This window comes from Cnephaeus nilssonii (genome assembly GCF_951640355.1).
Source record: "Cnephaeus nilssonii genome assembly, chromosome: 11".
Lineage (NCBI taxonomy): Eukaryota > Metazoa > Chordata > Mammalia > Chiroptera > Vespertilionidae > Cnephaeus > Cnephaeus nilssonii.
In genome coordinates, this window is record NC_137082.1 from 76,475,079 (window position 1) to 76,482,946 (window position 7,868).

The following is a 7,868-nucleotide window of genomic DNA, read 5'->3' on the forward strand; positions in this document are numbered from 1 at the left end:
GTATATTATTTTTGCATTGGACATATAGTGCCAAGAGCAATGTTCCACTCCATTTTATTCAAGAGCCATGTTCCACTCAATTTTATTCAAGAGCCAAGTAGCTCTCTCTCTCTCTCTCTCTCTCTCTCTCTCTCTCTCTCTCTCTCACACACACACACACACACACACACTAGAGACTTTTATATACTAGCTGGGCAATAATTCTTACACATATGGTCCTGGTGCAAGGGTCTACCATGCAGTCTGACCTCAGTGGAAGTGGGAAATTTCAATTCTTGGGGGTCCTATTGGGCAGGTGTACAGAAATATTCAAGACCAACCCCAAGAGACTTTGTGGTGGTAGTTTTTGTGGTTGTTTGTGAATTTATCTTATAACCATCCTAGATTATCTCATATGTTCATGTTATTTTATGGATAGGCCTAGACTTCTGTTCCAAAATCTGGGCTGCCTCTGCATTCTTTCACTGTAATAGTCTTGTGAACCACCAGCAGCTCCTTTGTCCAGTGTTAGCTGTTGTACATTTAACATTGAAATAACTATCACAAAAAGTCCCATGCAATGCCATTTTACACATGAAGAAATCAACAATCAAAAATGATAAGGCCAAAGGGGAAGGGGCAGAACCACAGCCACAAAGTGGGCACTGGGTCGCAAAGAGTTTGAACTGTGGGCAGGCACCGGAGGCCACAGTGGGGTGTGATCCAGAGTGGCTGTGGGCTTAAGACCCTCAGTGGCTGCACATAGGCCGCTCAGATCCAGAAAAGTCCTGAGCGCCCTATGGGGCTGGAAGGGGAGCATCTTGTAAAGACACTAGAAGTATATTGTCTCATGAAGGTGATTATGGGAAATGAACCATATCCAGTAGTGATGAGGGTGAGGAGGAGAAGTCCAAACTGGACCGCCTATCTACCTCTCTTCTCCCCCGTCTTGGGCAGGGAGCAGCATATGAGCCAAAGCACTTCTGTTCCGAGGCTCGGGAAGCACCCACAGGAGGAAGATGTCCCCGGTGAAATTCAGCAACACAGAGGCGATTTCAAAGATTTCATCCCCTCAGAGGCAGAAGAATAGTTCCCAGGAAGAGCTGGGTTGGTGTCTCTCCAGTGGTGACGATGATTTCCCACCAGAGACATAGCAGAAGGCGGCTGAGAAAGTGGCAATCAAAGAGGAGAGAGGCTCTCCTTTCCTAAAGGTGGCACTGCCCAGAGCTGGAAATCATAACCTCCTGCCAGCCACGCCTCCCATAGGACAAAGACCAGTACTGAACATAAGGGGAAGTCCAGGACACTTGGGACCTGCTGAATAAAGGGAACCCCTTCCAATTCTACCTCACTAGAGTCTCAGGGATTAAGCCAAAGTATAATTCTGGATCCCTCCACATCAAAATATATATTTTTAAAAATAGGTTTTTATTGTTTTCTGAGAGAGGAAGGGAGAGAGAGATAGAAATGTCAATGATGACAATCATTGATGAGCTGCCTCCTGCACAACCCCTACTGGGGATCGAGCCCACAACCTTGGCATGTGCCCTGACTGAGAATCAAACCATGAACTCCTGGTTCATAGGCCGAGGCTCAACCACAGAGCCACTCCTGCTGGGCTCAGAGATATTTTATCTTCTCTGTTTGTGACACTTGTATCTTCAGCACAATATAACTATTGCTTTGATATGGACTGGCTCATAAAGCAGTATCCACCAGAGTTCAGGAAGAAACCAGTCCTGCTCCTGCATGGTGATAAATAAGAAGACGAGGCTCACTTACCTGCCGAGGCAGAGCCTTATGAAAACATTACTCTCTGCCAGGAGAAGCTGGAACTGCATTTGGAACACACTACATGAAAAGGATGCTACTGCTGTAGAAAGAAGGCCTGCTGGTTATTATACACACCTCCAACCTCATCCATGCTGACTGGCACCAGAGAAGGCAAGGAATATGGCTGAGCCCCTGGTACTCATGAATTACCCATTGAACCCACAGATCCAGAGAATCGACAATACGTTTTAAAGTGGATCTCGTCAGCTACTTGATGGCTTATAACACTCCCCCTCTCCAGGAGTGGCTAGACATTATCCACGACCTTGATCTCAGAAACAAAAGTTGACCTCATTGGATCAATCCCAGGACGCTTTCAAGAAAGTCAAAAAAGATCATTGGGGACACTTTAGGCTCAGGAAGCTCCTGAAAGAACATGCCTCATCCATACCTAAAGCAGAGTCTTGGCCCATAGTAGGTCAGTTTTGAAGCACTGGCTCCATGGGGGCTGACAAAGCAAAATGGCTGTGTCCTGAGTTTAGAGAGACCTTGGTGACCCAGGGGAAGGAAAGCAGGACCCCAGGGGAAAGTGTCGCTCCTCTCCACGTGATCTATCCATCCGCGGAAAATGTGCAGAGCAGCTTAGAAGGGAATCCAGCCGGGAGTTCTCTTCCCTATAGAATCCAGACAGTGGAAACCCAGAACTGGCTTCATTCCTATTTTCGCAAATGGTCAGCTAAGACGCCTGGCTGCAGCAATGCCATGCCACATATTAAGACTTACAAGAGACCCTGTCCAGACTTCAGTCAGATTGTTTGGTTCCGTGTCACAAGCGCGCATCTGTCCAAGGCTGCCTAGGGAGTGTTAGAGAAAACCCACGCCCTGATGATGATCGGCTCCTAGGAGCTCAGGGTCCTTTTCCTCTCTCAGCATTTGGCCTGGACAGTTTCAGAGTGAGACAGAAAGTCTTCTCCGGTAGCCAGGAGCCAGCAGCATCCTTTCCTGTGCCGTGCGACCTGCCTCCAGAACTGTATGGAAGTAAAGATCAGCATGGATTTGGAACATTCCTTATATCAAAGCCCCAGATCCACAGCGGGACATGTGGGTCCCGCCCTGAGTGTGGGGAAGCTCCATGAAACTCGAGTATAAGACATTGAGGCCCATACATTGGTTGTACTGGGTGTTCACTCCCCTCAAAGTTTTCTCTGCACCCCTAGGAAAGTCTGCCAAGGTCACTCTTTGAACATGGATGATGGTTATGTTTTTAGAGTTCATTATTAACATTTATTTCTCACTAAAAAAAAAAAGTTATATTTTCTTAATTTCCTTTTCTATGCTGTGTTTTGGAATGAGAGGTATTAAATTTCACAATGTGAAAATAATATTTTAAAAAATGATAAGGCCACTTGATATGTAGTATACTTGTCAGAATTTGTACTCAATTCTTCTAATTCCAAGCAGGAAAATAAATTAATTAAATGGAACCCCTCTTGTGTGTGAACCACTTTATGTATGAATGTATCTCTTCCTATGTAGACACATGTGAACACATATGATTTCATTTAATGTACGTAATTCTAGTCTTCTTCACACTTTACACTTTTATACTGACTCAGTATAGAGATAATTAGAGAGATGTTTTTACTTGATTGTTGTTTTTTCTTAGGTAACATTTTGAATTTTAGGTAACAGAGGATTAAAGATTTCTTGGATTAGCTGATTTTATAATTACTTAATAACTTCAACAAATTCTTATTTAGTATGTTCCATTTGCTTGGCATTCAGTGGTGAACTAAAGGGGAAAAAAAAGCATCTTTCCTCCTAAATCATATGCTCTAGAAGGGCTAGAGCAGAAGTTGGAAAACCTTTTCTGTAAAGGGCCAAATAACAAATGTTTCTGGCTTTGTGGGCCATATGGTCTCTGTCACAACTCTTCAACTCTGCCCTTGCAGCATAAAAGCAGGCTCAGACATAAGGGGGAAATGAGTGTGGCTGGATTCCAACAGAAAAGGTAGTTATGAAAACTGAATTTTAATTTCATATAAGGTTTATGTGTCACAAAACATTATTTTTCTTTCGATTTTTTAAAAACCTTTGAAAATATAAAAAGCAAGGGCACTTTCTCAACCTGATAAAATCTATTTATGAAAACCCCTCAGCTAACATCATTCTTAAAGTAAAAGAGGGAAAGATTTCCCACTAAGATCAGGAGCAAGACATTGATGCCCAATTTACCTCTGCTATTCAACATTGTACTGAAAGTTCTAGCCAGAGCAATTGGCCAACCAAATTAGATAGAAAGAGATAAAACTATCTCTATGATCAGATACAATGATTGCATATATAGAAAATCCCCAAGAACACATCCACAAAAAGCTACTACAGCTAATAAACAAATTCAGCAAATGTTTAGGGTACAAGATTAACACACTAAAACCAATTATGTTTCTATACACCTATAGTGAACAATGCAAAAAGGAATTTAAGAAAATAATTCATTTATGATAACCTTCAAAAGAATAAAATACCTAAGAATAAATATAAATATAAAGTCAGGTACAATGAAAGCTGTAAAACTACAATAAAAATTGCTGATAGCAATTTTAAAAAGACATAAATCAATGGAAATACATCCTGTGTTCATGGATTGGAAGATTTAATATTAAGAACTCAACATGATCTACAGATTCAAAGTGATTCCTATCAAAATTCTAATGGCCTTTTTTTTTTCAGAATCAGAAAATTCAATTCACAAATTCATAAAAAAAAATTTCAGTGGCTCTGAATAACTAAAACAAAATTGAAAATCAAAACTCATCAAAAAACTAAAGAAATCAAAACAACAGTATCATACTGGTGTTAGGACAGATATATAGACCAGGCTAATGGAATAGAATTGAGAGTCCAGAAATAAATGCATACAGCTGTGGCCAACTGACTCAACAACTCAACAATAAAATGATAAGCAATCCAAATAGAAGTGGGCAAAAAACTTGAAGGGCCATGTACTTTCTTACGCAAAAAAGATATACAAAGGGCCAGTAAGCACATGAAAAAAAAAACACACAAAAGTGAACATCCTAAGTCATTTTGGTAATGTAAAACAAAAATACTATGAGGTACCACTTTTTACCCCCTAAGATGCCTATAATAACAATAACAAAACTATTGGAAAGTATGTAGAGAAATAAAAATTGTTGTACATTGCTGATGAGAAGGTAAAATAGTTCAGCTGCTGTGGAAAACAGTTTGGGTACAAAATGTTAAGGGTACAGAATTATCATATAACCCCATAATTCTACTCCTGTGTGTATACATAAAATAATTAAAAATATATATTCAAACAAGTTCATATATGTGCATATTCATAGTAGGAATTATTCAAGACAAGCAAAAGGTGAAAACAGCTCAAATATCCATGAATGCATAAACGGGTAAACAAATAGTGGTGTATGTGTCTCTCTGTGTATGCGAGTGTATTTATATTGCATTATATGTATACTAGAGGCCCGCTACACAAAATTCATCCATGGAGGGGATTATCCCTCAGCCCAGCCTGCATCCTCTTGCAATCCGGGACCCCTCTGGGGATTTCTGACTGCCAGTTTAGGCCGGATCTCACAGGCAGTCGGACATTCCTCTCCCAATCCAGGACCACTGGATCCTAACTGCTGGCTTGCATGCCTGCTTGATTGCCCCTAACTGCCTCTGCCTGCCTGCCTGATTGCCCCTAACCACTCTACCTGCCTGCCTGTTGCTCCTAACTACTTGCTTGCCTGCCTGATCTCCCCTAACTGCCTCTGCCTCAGCCCCTGTATCCGGGACTCAGACTTCCCTCCTCCAGCCAGCCGCAGGCAACAGGGACCCAGGCTTCCCTCCCTCTGGCCAGCCACAGGCACCTGGGACCACGGGCAGCTTCCCTGACTCCAGCCCAGGCCGCAGGCACCCAGAACCGCAACTGCGGGCAGCTTCCCTGCCTCCGGGTCAGTTTCCCCACCTCCAGGTCAGCTTCCCCCAGGCCTGGCCCAGCTTTATCCGGAAGGACATCAGACGTCCAGAAGACGTCCAGTCGATCCGTTCTAATTAGCATATTACCCCTTTATTAGTATAGATATTCCATTATATATATTTCTCATTATCTATACATGAATTATCTTTCATTATGTAATGGAAGATATATATTTAATGGCATATATATATATATATATATATATATATTGTTTAACATAAAAAAGAAATGAAGTAGTGATATGCTACAATGTGGATGAGCCTCCAATGCAACATGGTCAGATATTGTATGAAATCGTTATAGATAACTATATGGAGACAAAATTGAGATTGGTGATTACTAGGGGCTATGGGGAAGGGAGAATAGGGAGCAACTGTTTAATGGGTATTGGGTTTTGCCTAGGAATGTTGGAAATGTGTTGGGACTAGATAGTGGTGGCAGATGCACAGTGTTGTGAATGTATTAGTTACCACCAAATAGTCCATTTGAAATGGTTAGTTTTATGTTATGTGAATTTACCTCAATACGTTATTCTTTTAAATGTGCTGACCCCTGATTAGATCAATGGCGGTTAAATTTGTAGTATATTAAAATCACCTTGGGAGCTTTTGAAAATGCCAATTACAGGCTATACTCAAAGCAATTAAATCAGAATCTCTAGATTTGGGATACAGAAATCAGTATCTATTACAGTATTCCAGTGTATAATCAAACTTGGAAATAAGTAGTCTACACCAGTGATTCATAAATGTTGTTCTGGGACCAGTTACATTAGCATAACCTGGATACTTGCTAGAAATACAGTCACAGGTCCCATCCCAGACCAGCTGAATCAGAAACTCTAGGGGAAAAGCCAAGCATATTGGTATTTTAACAAGACCTCAAGATGATGCTGATGCAACCTCAAGTTTGAGAAACATTAGTCACTCTAGAGTCTAGCTTGTCTTCATCTTTGATGTGCATAGCAATTTCCTGGGGATCTTTTTAAAGTGGGAATTGAGAGGACAGGACCTGAGGACAAATAAAGTATCAGTTAATAGGTTTTTGTTTTTGTTTTTTTAACTCTCTTCAGTGTTTCCAATATACAGCCAAGGTTAAGAACCACTGGTCTAGATTGAGAAACAAACATTAAGCAAATAATGGCACAATTAATCAGTTAATCACAATTGTGAATGTTTTCATTTATTTCTTTAGATTGTTGTAATCAACATTTGAATTAGAGTTACTTAGTGCCTACATAAAATATGTGCTAGCTTTTAGGAGAAATGTGTATAATAAAATCTTATACTTGCCCTCAAGGGTTTGGAGTCTCCGGGTGAGATTAGAAAGTGGACACAGTATAATAAATGCTAAGGCTTTGATCGGAAGAAGGGTTATCAAAAATTTTTGTCCTTTATTTGGTTGGCCAGCTTTTATTATATGGTAATTACAATATAGATCTGTAAGTAAATCATAGGCTTTCAAAATTGGAAAGCATTTTATAGATTACTAGTAGCCCGTTTGCATGAAGATTCGTGCAATAGACCTTCATTCACCTGGCTGCCTGCACCAGTTTTCTGCCAGCACCAGGGACCCAGGCCTTGGCTGTGGCCACCGCCTTCTGCCTTTTTCAGGGTCGGGGCTTGGCCCCAGGTGGTGGCCTTGGGCTCCGCGGCACCCAACATCCTTGCTAAGGATCGCAGGAGCCGACCCCCAGTGGTTTCCTACGATCCTTGCAGGCTGCCCACTGGTGCCCAAGGCCAGGAAAGCCTCCGCCCCAGGCTTTCCTGGCCTTGGGCTCGCCGCACCCAGCTTCCCTGCTACCGATCACAGGAGCCGACCCCCAGTGGTTTCCTGCGATCGGTGCAGGCTCCCCGCTGGTGCCAAAGGCCCGGAAAGCCTCGGCCCCTGGGACCCCCGGGAGGGGCGGGAGGGGCCGGGCCACGCCCCCCCAGGTGGCTGATCGACCCCCGGACCCCCGGGAGGGGGGGGAGGGGCAACACCACGCCCTCCCAGATGGAAGATCAACCCCGGGACCCCCGGGAGGGGCGGGAGGGGCGGGAGGGGCGGGAGGGGCCCGGACACGCCCCCCCAGGTGGCCGATCGCCCCCGGGACCCCGGGGAGTGG

General features: G+C 43.0%; 1 pseudogene across 1 annotated transcript; it reads left to right on the top strand.

Annotated features, from left to right (window-relative positions):
• Nucleotides 1–778: 778 nt before the first annotated feature.
• LOC307106768 (tyrosyl-DNA phosphodiesterase 1-like) lies at nt 779–2,869 on the top strand (annotated as a pseudogene). The gene is made up of 2 exons: nt 779–1,017; nt 1,565–2,869. The product of its transcript is annotated as a tyrosyl-DNA phosphodiesterase 1-like (transcript).
• Nucleotides 2,870–7,868: the final 4,999 nt, after the last annotated feature.